Source organism: Mobula hypostoma, chromosome 30, assembly GCF_963921235.1.
Source record: "Mobula hypostoma chromosome 30, sMobHyp1.1, whole genome shotgun sequence".
NCBI classification, from domain to species: Eukaryota; Metazoa; Chordata; class Chondrichthyes; order Myliobatiformes; family Myliobatidae; genus Mobula; species Mobula hypostoma.
Window position 1 is genome coordinate 19,484,918 of NC_086126.1, and position 18,027 is coordinate 19,502,944.

Sequence of the window (18,027 nt, forward strand, 5' to 3'; positions counted from 1 at the left end):
CTCCTTTTTTAAAAAGTGAAGAGAATGTCATGACAGTGCTCAGCCAGGACCGACTGAAACGCTCATCTAGTGAGGCGTTACGGGTGGAACTGAGAGATTAGAGAGATATGATCACGTTAACGGGGTTATATTTCAGACCACACAACAGCCTGATGGATTTACAGGAACAAATTTGTCAAGGGACTGCAGACTGTAGCAAGAAACATTATAGTTTGTTTTTGTCAGTGGTTTTAACTTTACACATATTGATGGGACTCCCATGCTATAAAAGGACTAGACAGGCTAGAGTTTGTCAAATGTGTTCAGGAAAGTTTCTTAATCAGCATGTAGAAGTCCCAAAGACAGAGTGTGTGATATTTGATTTGCTATTAGGCAATGACAGCAATAGTGACAGAACTTTGTTTACGGGAAGATTTTCATCCAGTGCTCACAATGCCATGAGTTTCAAAGATTGGTCTGGTCAGTTGGTTGAGATGCTAATTTGGAGAAAGGCCAATTTTGATGGTATCATAAAGCTTTTAATTGGAGTAAAGTCTATCAGGCAGAAACTTGGAAGCATAAATGGGGAACAGATGTTCTCAGGGTAATGCACGGCATAAATGTGGCAAATGTTCAGATGATATTTGCGTGGAGTTCTGCATAGGTACATTCCGATGAGACGGAAACAATTCTAGGGTACAGGAACTATAGTGTACAAAGACTGTTGTAAATCTAGTCAAGAAGAAAAGAAGAGCTTACAAAAGGTTCCAAAAGCTAGGCTATGATGGAGATCTAGAAGATTATAAGGCTAGCAGGAAGGAGCTTAAGAATGAATTAGGAAAGACAGAAGGGGCCATGAGAAGACCTTGGCAGACAGGATTAAGGAAAACCACAAGGCGTTCTACAAATATGCAAAGAGCAAGAAGATAAGGCGTGAGAGAATAGGACTAATCAAATGTGACAGTGGAAAAGTGTGTATGGAACCGGAGGAGATGGCAGAGGTACTGAATGAATACTTTGCTTCAGTATTCACTACGGAAAAGGATCTTGGCAATTGTAGGGATGACTTACAGTGACTGAAAAGTCTGAGCATATAGATATTAAGAAAGAGGTGCTGGAGCTTTTGGAAAGCATCCACAGGACACTCAACGCTGCCACACAGGTTGACTCTGTGGTTAAGAAAGCATACAGTGAATTGGCGTTCATCAACTGTGGGATTGAGTTTAGGAGCCAAGAGGCAATATTGCAGCTATATGGGACCCTGGTCAGACCCCACGTGAAGTACTGTGCTGAGTTCTGGTTGCCTCACTACAGGAAGGATGTGGAAACCATAGAAAGGGAGCAGAGGATATTTACAAGGGTGTGGCCATTACTGGGGACAATGCCCTATGAGAATAGGTTGAGTGAATGCGGCCTTTTCTCCCCAGAGAATTGGAGGATGAGAGGTGACCTGACAGAGGTGGATAAGATGATGAGAGGCATTGATCATGTGAATAGTCAGAGGCATTTTCCCAGGGCTGAAATGGCTAGCACGAGAACGCACAGTTTTAAGGTGCTTGGAGGTACATACAGAGGAGATGTTAGGAGTAAGTTTTTTTACGCAGAGAGTGGTGAGTGCGTGGAATGGGCTGTAGGTTTTCTGTGTTTCTATATTTAAATGATCTGCCAGGTGCAGATTTGAACCGGCTGTTTCCTTGCAAATGTGTATGTATCTCCTAAGTGGGAGGACTTCAGAAGTGAAATTTTGAAAGGACAAAGCTTGTATGTACCTGTCAGAATAAAAAGTAAAGATAACAAGTGTAGGGAGCCTTGGTATTCAAGAGAAGAAAGGAGGTGCATAGCAGGTACAGGCAGAAGGGAACCAATGAGGTGCTGTGGAGAATAAGAAACTCCAGTGAACACTTAAGGAAGAAACCAGGAGGGCTAAAAGAAGGCATGACATTTACCTAGCTGACAAGGTGAAGGAGACTCCTGAGGGATTCTACAGGTATATTCAGAGCAAAAGGATTGCAAGGGACAAAATTGGTGCTATGGAAGATCAGAATTGTAATCCAGGTGTGAAACCAAAACACAGAAGAACTTAAATACATTTTTTGCATCTTTATTTACTCAGGAGATCAATCTGAGGCAAATTGGCACCAACTTTTGTGGATTTCATGATACATGCCAGTACTAATAAACCTAATGCTGATTCTGTAATATCAATAAGCCAGCTGGTGGTGTCATGGCATCCTTACCAGGCTTTGAGGTGAGTGAACCTGAGTTCGATTCTGATCATCTGCTTGAATGCTATCCATCAGCGCTGGATTGATGGTCGAGCTTGCAACATGCCTCGTAAATGGAGGAGGAGAAGGTGGCGGTGTGACGGCAGCATGCACGGCCTCTCTGGCGAATGATATCTGTAATCTGTCAAGTAGGGTACCATGCACAATTCTGATTTGATGGAGACAGACGTGAGAGTACGGAGGAACATCTGGAGAAACTTCTGAAATGCCCGCTTCGCTGTCGCTGCTACTGTGTGGTAACCGGAATCTCCCGAGCAGAAGGCCCCGAATCCTCGACTTTGCTTGTTTCAGCGGCCAGGGCGAGGTCAAAGGCGCTCGGGAGGCTGTATCGGAGGGGCTGGTGGGAGGCTCGAAGTTTTCGGATGGACAGATTCAGTGTCAGTTGTGGTTGGCTGCTTCCGAGGCATCAGCAGTTCTCGGTGCCTGGAGGTTTATGGCAGGGAGTTTCTCCCTTTTGCTGGCTGCTATCGGGGACTCAGGAGTCAATCGACTTGGACACTTCAAGACTTTTTTTTACCATGCCCATGGTTTGTTCTTCATCAAATTATGGTATTGCTTTGCACTGCTGTAACTATATGTTACAATTATTTGGTTCTGTCAGTGTTAGTCTTTGGTTTGTCCTGTTTTCTGTGATATCACTCTGAAGAAACATTGTATCATTTCTTAATGCATGTATGCATTTCTAAATGAAAATAAAAGAGGACTGAGTGTTCTCATAATTTAAAAGACAAAAATGCAAAACAAATGGTTGAAAGGAACAACAAGAAACATTAATATAGATAACAAACAGCAACAGACACAGCACCGTCCCCTGCAGCACATTACAAGTCACAGGCGTCCAGTCAGAGAGGCAACCATCTACTGCCACTCTCTGGCTTCTCCCACAAAGGCAATGTCTTATGAAGTTTACTACCTCACCCTGAATGCCGAGCGACTGAACCTGCTAGACCAAGCTCCCATGCGGGACCTTGTCAAATTCCTTGCTAAAGGCCGTATAGACAACACCCACTGCCTTTCTTTCATCAATAGTCCTGGTAACCATTTCAAAAAACTCTTCAAGATTAGATAGGCATGATCTACCATGCACAAAGCCATGCTGACTATCCTTAATCAGTCCATGTCGATCCAAATACTTATTTGGTCCCTTAGAATACCTTCCAATAATTTACTCCCCTGTGATGTCTGACTCATCGGCCTGTAATTTCATGACTAATTCTTTGATGTTTTCTTCAACAACAGGTCGCATTCCACAATTCACAGAGTGTACACTGACAATGGGATCAATGGTCTGAAACTGACCTCGTCGCACACTCACAGAGTATATACATACAATGAGTTCTAAGGTTTGAAACTGCCCTCGTTCTGCACTCACAGCGTACACTGACAATGGGAGCAATGGTTTGAAACTGCCCTCTTTCCACAATCACAGTGTGTGCACTGGCAATGGGATAAATGGGTTAAAATTGCATTTCTTCCAGAGTCACAGAGTGTAAGCTGACAAAGAGACCAGTGTTTTGAAACTGCCGTCCTTCCACAGTCACAGCCTGTACACTGACAATGGGATGAATGGTTTTGAAACAGCCCTCCTTCCACACTCACATAGTGTATACTGACAATGAAATCAATGGTTTGAAACTGCCCTCATTCTACACTCACAGTGTACACTGATAATGGGATCAATGGTTAGAAACTGCATTTGTTCACATTCAGAATGCACACTGACAATGAGATCAATGGTTTGAACCTGCCCTCCTTCCAGAATCCGAGCGTGTACACTGACAATGAGATCAATAATTTGAAAGCGCCCTCATTTCACATTCACAGAGAATACGCTGACAATGGGATGAATGGCTTGAAAGTGCCCTCGATCCACAGTCATACAGTGTAAATTGACAATGGGATGAATAGTTTGAAACTGCCCTCATTCCACACTCACAGAGTGTACACTGACAATGGGATCAATAGTTTGAAACTGCCCTCATTATACTTTCACAGAGTGTAACTGACAATGAGATCAATGGTTTGAAAGTGCCCTCGATCCACAATCAAAAGATGTATGCTGTCAATGCGATAAAGGGTTTGAAACTGCCTTCGTTTCACAATTCACAGAGTGTACGCTAACAATGAGATCAATGGTTTGAAAATGCCATAGTTCCTCACTCACAGAGTGTACGCTGACAATGGGATCAATGGTTTTAAACTGCTCTCGTTCCACAATTCACAGAGCGTACACTGACAATGGGATAAATGGTTTTAAATTGTCCTCGTTCCACACTCACACAGTATACGCTAATAATGAGATCAATGGTTTGAAACTGTCCTTGTAGAACAATCACAGAGTGGAAACTGCCAATGGGATCAGTGGTTTGAAATTGCCCTTGTTACACATTCACAGAGTGTACACTGACAATGGGATTAATAGTTTGAAACTGCCCTCGTTCCACAATTAAAAAATGTACGCTGGCAATGGGATAAAGGGTTTGAAACTGCCCTCATTCCACAATGACAGAATGTACACTGACAATGGGATCAATGGTTTGAAACTGCCCTCATTCCACAATGACAGAATGTACACTGACAATGGGATCAATGGTTTGAACCTGTCATCGTTCCACAATCACAGAGTATACGCTGACAATGGGATCAAAGGTTTGAAAGTGCCATCGTTTCACAATTCACAAAGTCCATGCTGCGAATGTGATCAATGGTTTGAAAATAATCTTGTTGCACAATCACAGAGTATACACTTACAATGAGTTCCAAGGTTTGAAACTGCCACCGCTCCGCACTCACAGAGTGTACACTGACAATGGGATCAATGGTTTGAAACCGCCCTTGTTCCACAATCACAGTGTGTGGACTGGCAATGGGATCAATGGGTTGGAATTGCCCTTGTTCCACAGTCACAGAGTGTAAGCTGACAATGAGACCAGTGTTTTGAAACTGCAGTCCTTCCACAATCACAGCCTGTACCCAATGGGATGAATGGTTTTTGAAACAGGCCTCCTTCCACACTCACATAGTGTATGCTGACAATGAAATCAATGGTTTGAAATTGCCCTCGTTCCACACTCACAGAGTGTACACTCTCAATGGGATCAATGGTTAGAATCTGCCTTTGTTCCACAATTCACAGAGTATACGCTGACAATGGGATCATTGGTTTGAAAATGCCCTCGTTTCACAATTCACAGAATGTACGCTGACAGTAGGATCAATTGTTTGAAACTGCCCTCGTTCCACAATCACAGAGCGTACACTGACTGTGGGATCAATGGTTGGAAGATGCCCTTGTTCCACAGTCATAGAGTGTAAGTTGACAATAAGATCAATGGTTTTAAACTGCCCGCGTTCCACAATTCACAGAGTGTACACTGACAATGGGATCAATGGTTTGAAATTGCCCTCGTTCCACACTCACAGAGTGTACACTCTCAATGGGATCAATGGTTAGAATCTGCCTTTGTTCCACAATTCACAGAGTATACGCTGACAATGGGATCATTGGTTTGAAAATGCCCTCGTTTCACAATTCACAGAATGTACGCTGACAGTAGGATCAATTGTTTGAAACTGCCCTCGTTCCACAATCACAGAGCGTACACTGACTGTGGGATCAATGGTTGGAAGCTGTCCTTGTTCCGCACTAACATAATGTACACTGACTGTGGGATCAATGGTTGGAAGATGCCCTTGTTCCACAGTCATAGAGTGTAAGTTGACAATAAGATCAATAGTTTGAAACTGCCCTCGTTTCAAACTCACAGAGTGTACACTGACAATGGGATCAATAGTTTGAAACTGCCCTCGTTCCACAATCACAGAGCGTACACTGACTGTGGGATCAATGGTTGGAAGATGCCCTTGTTCCACAGTCATAGAGTGTAAGTTGACAATAAGATCAATGGTTTGAAACTGCCCTCGTTTCAAACTCACAGAGTGTACACTGACAAAAGGATCAATAGTTTGAAACTGCCCTCGTTTCACACTCACAGAGTGTACACTGACTATGTGATCAATGGTTTGAAACTGCCCTCGTTCCACAATCACAGAGTGTACACTGACAATGGGATCAATAGTTTGAAACTGCCCTCGTTTCAAACTCACAGAGTGTACACTGACAATGGGATCAATAGTTTGAAACTGCCCTCGTTTCACACTCACAGAGTGTACACTGACTATGTGATCAATGGTTTGAAACTGCCCTCGTTCCACAATCACAGAGTGTACACTGACAATGGGATCAATAGTTTGAAACTGCCCTCGTTTCACACTCACAGAGTGTACACTGACTATGTGATCAATGGTTTGAAACTGCCCTCGTTCCACAATCACAGAGCGTACACTGACTGTGGGATCAATGGCTGGAAGATGCCCTTGTTCCACAGTCATAGAGTGTAAGTTGACAATAAGATCAATGGTTTGAAACTGCCCTCGTTTCACACTCACAGAGTGTACACTGACAATGGGATCAATAGTTTGAAACTGCCCTCGTTTCACACTCACAGAGTGTACACTGACAATGGGATCAATAGTTTGAAACTGCCCTCGTTCCACAATCAAAAGATGTACTCTGGCAATGGGATAAAAAGTTTGAAACCCGTTCCACAATTCCGAGTGTACACTGACAGAGTGTAAGTTGACAATGAGTTCAATGGGTTGAAGCTGCCCTCGTTCCACACTTACAGAGTGTACACTGACTGTGTGATCAATGGTTTGAACATGCCCTGCTTCCACAATCAGAGAGTGTACACTGACAATGGGATCAATGGTTTGAAACTGCCCGCGTTTCACAATCAGTATGCTGCGAATGGGAGCAATTGGTTTCAAACTGTCCTCACTCCACATTCACAGAGTATACGTTAACAATGGGATCAATGGTTTTAAACTGCACTCTTTCCACAATCACAGAATGTACACTGACAATGACATCAATGGTATGCTGCAAATGGGATCAATGGTTTGAAACTGCCCTCGTTCCACATTGACTGATCGTACACTGACAATGGGATCAATGGTTTGAAACTGCCATCGTTCCACAATCACAGAGTGTACCCTGACAGTGAGTTCAATCGATTGAAACTGCCATTGTTACAGAATTGCTCTGAAGATCAAGACAAGCAGAGTCATATTTGGCATATAGATTGTAGCGTAGTGGTCAGCACAATGATTTCCAGGGTTCAATTCCCGCCACTGTCTTAAAAAAGTACAGCAAAGAAACAGGCTCTTCGGTCCATCCAGTCCATGCCGAAACTATGAAAAGTGCCTACTCCCATTGCCCTGCACTGGTTCTGTGGCCCTCCATACCTCTATTGTCCATGTACCTATCCAAACTGCTCTTAAATGTTGAAATTGAGCTTACATGCACCACTTGTGCTGGCAGTTCATTCCACACTCTCAGAACTCTCTGAGTGAAGAAGTTTCCCCTCGTGTTCCTCTTAAACTTTTCACCTTTCACCCTTATCCCATGACGTTTGGTTGTCGTCCCACACAACCTTGGTGGAAAAGGCTACTTGCATTTATCTTCTGTACACCCCTCACAATTTAGAATACCTCTTTCAAATCTCCCCTCAGTCTTCTACATTCCAAAGAATTAAGTCCTAACCTATTCATTAAAATGTGTGGCCACTGGGAGATCATGCTGCAAGCTAATTCCACGGGGCATTAGCGGAAGTTAGAGAAGTCAATGTTCATGCCATCAGGTTGGAGGCTACCCAGATGGAATATAAGGTGTTGTTCCTCCAACCTGAGTGTGGCTTCATCTTTACAGTAGAGGAGGCCATGGATAGACATGTCAGAATGGGAATGAGATGTAGAATTAAAATGTGTGGCCACTGGGAGATCCTGCTTTCTCTGGCGGACAGAGCGTAGGTGTTCAGCAAAGCAGTCTCCCAGTCTGCATCGGGTCTCACCAATGTATAGAAGGCCACATCGGGAGCACCGGACGCAGTATATCACCCCAGCCAACTCACAGGTGAAGTGTCGCCTCACCTGGAAGGACTGTCTGGTGAATGGTGGCAAGGGAGGAAGTGTAAGGGCATGTGTAGCACTTGTTCCGCTTACAAGGATAAGTGCCAGGAGGGAGATCAGTAGGGAGGGATGGGTGGGATGAATGGACAAGGGAGTCGCGTAGGGAGCAATCCCTGTGGAAAACAGAGGAGGCGGGGAGGGAAAGATGTGCTTGGTGGTGGGACCCTGTTGGAGGTGGCGGAAGTTACGGAGAATAATATGTTGGACCCGGAGGCTGGTGGGGTGGTAGGTGAGGACCAGGGGAACCTTATTCCTAGTGGGGTGACAGGAGGGTGGAGTGAGAGCAGATGTGCATGAAATGGGGGAGATGCGTTTAAGAGCAGAGTTGATAGTGGAGGAAGGGAAGCCCCTTTCTTTAAAAAAGGAAGACATCTCCCTCGTCCTGAAATGAAAAGCCTCATCCTGAAAGCAGATGCGGCGGAGACGGAGGAATTGCGAGAAGGGGATGGCATTATTGCAAGAGACAGGGTGAGATGAGGAATAGTCCAGGTAGCTGTGAGAGTCAGTAGGCTTATAGTAGACATCAGTGGATAAGCTGTCTCCAGAGATAGAGACAGAAAGATCTAGAAAGGGGAGGGAGGTGTCGGAAATGGACCAGGTAAACTTAAGGGCAGGGTGAAAGTTGGAGGCAAAGTTAATAAAGTCAACGAACTCAGCATGCGTGCAGGAAGCAGCGCCAATGCAGTCGTCGATGTAGTGAAAGAAAAGCGGGGGACAGAGACCAGAATAGGTACAGAACATAGATTGTTCCACAAAGCCAACAAAAAGGCAGGCATAGCTAGGACCCATATGGGTGCCCATAGCTACACCTTTAGTTTGGAGGAAGTGGGAGGAGCCAAAGGAGAAATTATTAAGAGTAAGGCCTCTCCTTTTTCTCCCTCTGTCCCTCTCACTATACTCCTTGCCCATCCTCTGGGCTTCCCCCATCCCCCTTTCTTTTTCCCTAGGCCTCCCGTCCCATGATCCTCTCATATTCCTTTTGCCAATCAACTATCCCGCTCTTGGCTTCATCCCTCCCCTTCCTGTCTTCTCCTATCATTTTGGATCTCCCCCTCCCCTCCCCTTCCCCCTCCCACTTTCAAAGCTCTTACTAGCTCTTCTTTCAGTTAGTCCTGACGAACGGTCTCGGCCCAAAACGTCGACTGTACCTCTTCCTACAGATGCTGCCTGGCCTGTTGCATTCACCAGCAACTTTTATGTGTGTTGTCTAATCCAATTCACTACCTTATCTTGATTGCCCAGTGACAGAACCTCTTGATCAACCTTCCTTGCGGGACCTTGTCAAATGCCTTGCTGAAGTCCACGTGGTCAACATCTACTGCCTTGCCTTCATCCACTTTCCTGATAACTTCCTTTTCCAATATTTTTATTATTAATTTTACCTATAATAGAGTACAAGAAAAATATATATGTCAATACATTATACTAAATCGCATATAAAGACTCCTTACCCTATATTTATACAGATTAATTAATTCGTAACATTGAAATATAGTAATTTTATTATATTAAAAACACGTAAACCACTACCATACTGAAGATGATTAGTAAAGAAAAAAAGGAAAAATGTTATTAGTCATCATCTGTGCTTCAACAGCAAATCGAAGGTTTTGAAAATAATTCAAAAAAGGTCCCCACAATGTTTGAAAGTCTTGCCCAGATTCAGAGACTGAACATAAAATCTTCTCTAAATTTAAACATGACATCACATCATGAAACCATTGAGCGTGAATAGGATGGGCCACATCTTTCCATTAAAGCAAGAGCATCCTTCTGGCCATAAGAGACATAAAAGCCAAACTGTGACTCCAAAATAATATCCTTTCCTCCAACAATACCAAATAAGGATACCAAAAGGATTAGGCTTAAAGTTTACTTTGAAAAGTATCGAGAAAGTTTGAAATACTTCTTTCCAATATTTTACAAGACGCAGGCATGTCCAAAACATATGAATAAGTGAAGCTTCTCCATTATTACATTTATTACAATACGGAGATATATCTAAATAAAAATGAGACAACTTATCCTTGGTCATATGGGCCCTATGGACCACTTTAAATTGTAGGAGAGAGTGCACATAACCATGAAGTATCAACCAATTAAAAAATTTGATTCCAGGTTTCCTCAGACTTGAAGTCTGTAAATCTTGTTCCCAAAGATTTTTAATTTTATCAAAGGAACACTTCTCATTCCCAACAGCATATAATATTAGATATAGATCCATTATAAAAAGGTTTCAAATTAAAAATTACATCTAATAGATTATTATCAGGACTTTTAGGAAATGTATTTATTTGTAGGTATCAGAAAAGATGAGTTTGGGTAAACTATATTTAGTTGACAGTTGTTCAAACGAAAATAGACTTCCCTCTACAAACAAGTCCTGAAAGCATTTAATACCTAACCTATCCCATTCTTTAATAGCCACATCAATCAACAGAGGGTTTAAAAAAATTAGAAAAAATGGGATTCGAAAGAGAAAATCTCAATAAGCCAAAGTATTTTCAGAATTGTATCCAAATTCTCATAGTGTGTTTAACTACCAGATTATCAGTTAACTTATTCAGAGACAAAGGAAGTGAGGATCCAAGAAGAGAAATAATAGAAAATTTATTGACAGTTAGCTTCTAAAAAAAACCCACATTGGGCAATCCTCACGATTAATGTAATATAACCATAATGTAAGATTTCTTATATTAACTGCCCAAAAATAAAATCTAAAGTTTGGTAGGGCTAATCCACCATTCTTTTTATCTTTCTGAAGATGAATTTTAATTAATCTAGGACGCTTATTCTTCCATATATAAGGATATAATAGAGTCAAGAGAATCATAGAAAGATTTAGGAATAAAAACAGGCAATGCCTGAAAAAGACATATAAATTTAGGTAATATATTCATTTTAAATAGAGTTAATTTGGCCAATCAGCGATAATGAGAGAGGCGACCAATTTGATAGTATCCTTTTTACGTGATTCAATAGGGTAAGAAAATTTTCTTTAGACGATTTTAGTTTTTAGTAATTGTTACACCTAAGTAGGTAAATTGATTTCTTACAATTTTAAAAGGAAGGTTAGAATTTGTTGCTATCAAAGTATTCTAAGGGAAAAGTTCACTTTTATGTAGGTGATATCACTAGATTCTCGAAAGGCAATGGCTGAAGGTCCTAAGGCCAGATCAAAAAGAAAAGGGCTCAAAGGACAGCCTTGTCTAGTGCCACGTTGAAGCTTAAATGGTTTGGAATTATGAGAATTAGTGATAACCCTAGCGGAAGAAGCTAAATAAAGTAATTTAATCCATTGAATGAAAACGGGTCCAAAATTGAATTTTTCTGAAGTTTCAAATAAATAATTCCATTCAACTCTGTCGAAAGCTTTCTCAGCATTTTGGGATACCACACATACCAATATCATGTATTACATGCCTCAAGGAAATCTGTGATTTTTTTTTGTGAGAATTATGTAATGGTCTTTTGGAGGTCACCTGATGTAATTTTCCCACCGATGTGAGGTCACGTGATGACATGTGCACCACCGGTATATAAGAGTAGACGCAGTTAGTTTTTAGTTTGTAGACTTCCAAGTAGAACATGCTGTCTCCCCGTTTCTGTTGCGTATTTGTTTTTATGATGCAGTTTCATTTTTTACATGGTTGTTCCGTTCTGTTGCAAGATACAATATTACTGGACTGGAAATTTTTGGCTAGATGTGCTGATTTACCCTATTCCAGCAGTAGAAGGAAGAGTGAAGACTTTATCGAAGTACAGGACCGAAGGATTGAGAGGGGTCAGTATCGTTTGGCAGTTTAACAAAGGATCGACCTTATTGAGTCTTCGTTGAAGGAGTAGCGACCTGCACTAAAGATAACTCTTGCCAAAAGAGCAAAGATTTCATGCAGAGGTTTGCTCTCTCTAAAAGAATTTAAGGTCAGTTGTTTTAAACTGTTTATTTACTGTTCATTTCATTGTCTAACCTGACTCTCTTCAGTTAATGTTGCAAGAAAAACTCAATCTTATCCAAAGCTTCAGAGTACTGTGCCATCTGCAAATGCACAATGTCACTTCCATCAGTCTGAGGGTGCTGTGCCATCTGCAAATGCACAATGTCCCTTCCGTCAGTCTGAGGGTGTTTTTTTTTTGTGTTTTGATAAGGTCTATGTATTTTGTTTTAGAAAAACTAAAAGAGGTTAAGCCTCATACATCAATGTTGCTGGTGAACGCAGCAGGCCAAGCAGCATCTATAGGAAGAGGCGCAGTCGACGTTTCAGGCCGAGACCCTTCGTCAGGACTAACTGAAGGAAGAGTGAGTAAGGGATTTGAATGTTGGAGGGGGAGGGGGAGATCCAAAATGATAGGAGAAGACAGGAGGGGGAGGGATAGAGCCGAGAGCTGGACGTGATAGGCAAAAGGGGATACGAGAGGATCATGGGACAGGAGGTCCGGGAAGAAAGACGGGGGGGGGGGGGTGACCCAGCCTGATACTTAGATAAAATTTCCAAATACTCAACCATTGTATAAAGTACGATCATTATATGACAAATGTTGAAATAGTTAACAGGCACCTGAAGGGCCAATTTTTTTTCATAAACGGTGGTATGTATGTGGAATGAGGAAGTGGTTGAAGCAGGCATAACAACAGCTTCTAAGGGACTCTTGGACAGCTACGGTACTGTGCAAAAGTCTTGGGCACATATATATGTCAACATGGAGCGGAAAGCGAGTTTGTAGATTTAGTGTGAGCAAAGGATGTGGGGAATGGTGAGAGTGGAGCACTGTGGGAGTGGTGAGGGACAGGTGGCAGAGGACTGTCAGGGTGGGTACAAACACCCAGCCCTGAGACACCAGGCAGGGTCATTTGATTCCAAACATTTGGTTTATTGATCATTACAGAATGTCTATCTGGTGCTTCCCACTCCCTCTCCTGCATACGGATAGGAATGGCTTTATTTCTAAGAGGATTTAAGCTAAACTAGCAATGATACCAGCTTGGACTGGAACTCTTGCTCAGATTAGAACAGTTGGGCCAAAGGCCTGTGTCCATGACTCTGTGATCTGATGACTAAACATATTATGCTGATACATTGTAGATTACAATTGAGGTGTGCCAGATAATAATAAAAATTATAATAATTAACTATTTCATTTAGATAATTAAGTTCAAAGTTCTTTACAATGGAATAAAAGTACAAATATGAAGGAATAAAATAAATATGTAAATAAAAGACAAAAAATCCCAGAGTTTAGGAGTCTACTTCAAAATAGCTGACCTCCCAATTATCTTTTGAGGGAATTTAAGAGACTGGTGGAAGACCAGAAAGCTCCAGTAGGATTATAAAACAAAGTATTTTTGTGATATAGGTAATTTTATGTATTGCACTGTACTGCTGCCACAAAAAAAAAATTTCACGAAATATGTGAGTGATGATAAACCTGATTCTGATCTGGGTCTCTATTGTGGACTGAGAGTGGGAAGGGGGCAGGGAGAGGGGAATCATGGTTGGTAGAAGGTGAAGGGAGAGTATTGTGCAAAAGTCTCCGGAGCCCTAGCTATATAAATGTGCCGGGATCTTTTGCACGGTGCAGCATAACAGCGTGACATTAACTGCTGGGCTATCATGTTGCTTATTGTTCCTTCCTTGATTTCAAATGAAGTTTGCAGATGAGAGCACACCTAAATATCTTTGGATAAGATCGAGCATTTTCTTCCTTGGAAGATGAAATTCCATCTTAACTGAGATAAATGTTTCCAAGCATGTCTCAGTCGCTCTCCACAAGAAAAAAAAGAGTTGATTGCCTGGAATAGAGAATACGACGGCACCGTAAAAGCCCTTTGGCCCATGATGTTGTGCTAACCTACTCTAAGAAGGCTCTAATCCTTCCCCCTAGATAACCCTCCACTGGTTATTATCCATGAGCCTATTGAAGAGTTCCTAGATGTCCTCAATGTATCTGCTTCTACAACACCCATGGCAGGGCATTCCTTAAGGCCATAAGGGCACAAAACATAGGAGCAGAATTAGGCCATCTGGCCCACGGAGTCTGCTCCGCCATTCAATCATGGCTGATAATTTTTTTTAACCTCCTCCTCAACCCCCAGTTCCCGACCTTCTCCCTCTACCCTTGGATGCCATGTCCAATCAAGAACCTATCAATCTCTGCCTTAAACACTCCCAACGACCTGGCCTCCACAAATTTGTGGTAAACAGATTCCACAAATTCACCACCCCCGGTTAAAGAAATTTCTCCGCACCTGTTTTGAAAGGACGCCCCTCTATCCTGAGGCTGTGCCCTCTTGTCCCCGACTCTCCCACCATGGGAAACATCCTTTCCACATCTACTCTGTCTAGGCCTTTCAACAATTGAAAGGTTTCAATGAGATCCCCCCTCATCCTTCTGAATTCTAGTGAGTACAGACCCAGAGTCATCAAACCCTTTCATTCCTGGAACCATCCTTCTGAACCTCCTCTGGACCCTCTCCAATGCCAGTACATCTTATCTAAGATGAGGGGCCCAAAATTGTTCACAATACTCAAGGTGAGGCCTCACCAGTGCCTTATAAAGCCTCAGCATCACATCCTTACTCCTGTATTCTGTACCTCTTGAAATGAATGCTAACATGGCATTTGCCTTCCTCGCCACTGACTCAACCTGCAAGTTAATCTTCAGGGTGTTCTGCACAAGGACTCCCAAGTCCCTTTGCATCTCAGATTTTTGGATTTTCTCCCCGTTTCAAAAATGGTCTGCACATTTATTTCTTCTACTGAAGTGCATAACTATGTAATTTTCCAACATTTTATTTAATTTGCCACTCTCCTAATCTGTCTTAAGTCCTTCTGCATCCTACCTGTTTCCTCAACACCACCCGCCCCCCCCCCACCAATCTTCGTATCATCTGTAAACTTGGCAACAAAGCCATCTATTCCATCACCTAAATCTTTGATATACAGCATAAAAAGAAGCAGTCCCAACACCGACCCCTGTGGAACACCACTACTCACTGGCAGCCAACCAGAGAAAGATCCTTTTATTCCCACTCGCTGCCTCCTACCAATCAGCCAATGCTCTGACCACGCCAGTAACTTTCCTGTATTACCATGGGCTCTTAACTTCTTAAGCAGCGTCATGTGTGGCACCTTGTCAAAAGCCTTCTGAATATCCAAATATACAACATTCACTGCATCCTCCTTATCTATCCTACTTGTAATCTCCTCAAAGAATTTCAACAGGTTTGTCAGGCAGGATTTTCCCTGAAGGAAATCATGCTGACTTTGTTCCATCTTGTCCTGTGTCACCAAATACTCCATCACCTCATCCTTAAAAATTGACTCTAACATCTTCCCAACCACTGAGGTCAGGTTAACTGGTGTATAATTTCCTTTCTGCTACCTTCCTCCTTTCTTAAAGAGTGGAGTAACATTTGCAATTTTCCAGTTCTCTGGCACCATGCCAGAGTCCAATGATTTTTGAAAGCTCATTTCTAATGCCACCACAATGTCTACCGCTACCTCTTTCAGAACCCTAGCGTGCAGTTCATCTGGTCCGAGTGACTTATGTACCTTTAGGTCTTTCAGCTTTTTGAGCACCTTCTCTCTTGTAACAGAAACTGCACCCACTTCCCTTCCTTCACACACTACATCTGGCACACTGCTAATGCCTTCCACAGTGAAGACTGATGCAAAATACTCAATTAGTTCATCAGCTATCTCCTTGTCTCCTGTTATTATTTCTCCTGTCTCATTTTTCTAGCAGCCCTATATCGACTCTCATTTCCCTTTTATTTTTTACATACTTGAAAAAACTTTTACTATCCACCGATATTATTTACTAGGTTGCTTTCATATTTCATCTTTTCTAATGGTTTTTTAAGTTGCAGGCTTGTAGGTTTTTAAAAACTTCCCAATTCTCCATCTTCCCACTAATTTTTGCTTTGTTGTATGAACTTCTTTTGCTTTTACATTAGCTTTGACTTCCCTTGTCAGCCATGGTGGTACTATTTTACCTTTCTTCATTTTTGGAATACTCATGTCCTGCCCCTTCCTCATTTTTGCTCTAAAAAGCCATGTCTTAGGCATTCAACAAACTTGCTCTCTTGAGATCCATTACCAACCTGATTTTCCCAAAATCTCCCATGACTACCATAACATTTCCCTTTTGACCCGCCTTTCCAAATTTTCTGTTGTAACCTGTGGTCCACCTCCCGGCCACTTTTGGGGGGCCTCTATATAACTGCCATCAACGTCCTTTTAAGCTTGCAGTACCTTAACTCAACCCACTCGGATTCAACATCTTCTGATCCGATTTCACATCTTTCTACTGATTTGATGCCACTCTTTACCAGTAGAGCCACACCAACTCCTCTGCCTGCCTTCCTATCCTTCCGATATAACGTGTAACCTTGGACATTCAGTTCTCAACTGCAACCATCCTTCAGCCACGATTCAGTGGAATGGCCACAGGGGTGCTCTGCTCTAATTGCCTATTTCCATTTCTCCTGACAGTCATCCGGCTACTCGTCTCCTGCAACTTCGGGGTGGCTACTTCCCTGTAACTCTGATCGATAATCTCCTCACTCTCCCGTACAAGCCGAAGGTCACCCAGCTGCCGCTCCAGATCCCGAACACGGTCTTCAAGGAGCTGCAGCCCAATGCACTTCACGCAGATGTAGTTCCCCGGGAGACTCTGGGTCTCCCAGAACTCCCAACAGCCGGCACGAAGAGCACACAATGGCCATTTAAATGGTACAATAAGGGGGAGAAACAGAAAGGAAACCTGAACAGACGCTTTACACAGAGCCGTCGTCTCCTCCGAGCCGAAGCCTGTCGCCGCTCCTCTTTCCACTGGCCTACTCCTGACAATGACCACTCCGCTTACCCCTCCTGTATTTTTTAGTTACAGAGCTTTGGTGACGCCGGTGTATAATGGACAACCGCTCTCGGCCCCCTTTTAAGATAACCGCTGCTGACCTGCGGGAAATCCCTCTTGGTAAAGCTCTGTTGATGCCGCTGATAAGCCTCGTGTACAATGGACAAACGCTCTCGAAGGTCTCTTTTTAAATAACCCTCACACCCACCACCCTAAAGAACCTCTGCCGTTCCCTCCGATCACTTTAAATCAGGTCTACTCCCATTGGAATGGAACGACGCACCAACGAGCTAACATGGAGACTCCAGAATGTTCTGCGACGTCCATCCTCGATGGTGACAGGACAATTGCGTCCTGGACAACTGTGTCCCGGTCAAATGCGTCCCTGGACTTTTGCGTCCCGGACATATGTGTCCCAATATATGTACATCTCATATTAGATTTGTGTCCCAATATATGTATATTTCATAAAAGATATAATTTTACATATTCATGTAATGTTTTAAATTAAAAACAGTTTTATTAATTAAAATAGGGATTGTACAATCTATTTTATTGATTAAAAAGTTTAATTTATAAGTACAAACTTAAAAAGTATGCATGTTGTAGGCAACTCCTCAGAAGAAAATTAACTTGTTCTCGGGATTGTAACGTGCAATTAATGACTGATTCAAGATTCAAGATTCAAAAAACTTTATTGTCATTCTAACCATACATCAGCTCTGCAGGGTAGAATCAGACAGCGTTTCTCAGGGGCAGTGCAATCATAACATAACAAACGCAACACTAAATAATAAACATAACAATAAATAGTAAAACACAACAGCCACATGTCAGTTAAAATCAGTTATAACTGTCCAGTGCAAGTTAAAAG

General features: G+C 42.4%; 1 long non-coding RNA gene across 1 annotated transcript in view; it reads right to left on the minus strand.

Annotated features, from left to right (window-relative positions):
* Nucleotides 1-17,510, minus strand: part of LOC134339763 (uncharacterized) — a 31,967-nt gene extending 14,457 nt beyond the window's left edge. Inside the window, exons 1-2 of the long non-coding RNA XR_010016444.1 lie at nt 17,437-17,510; nt 9,519-9,676 (exon numbers count right to left, since the gene is read on the minus strand). This is a non-coding gene — a long non-coding RNA (uncharacterized LOC134339763). The remainder of the gene's footprint in view (nt 1-9,518; nt 9,677-17,436) is intronic.
* Nucleotides 17,511-18,027: the final 517 nt, after the last annotated feature.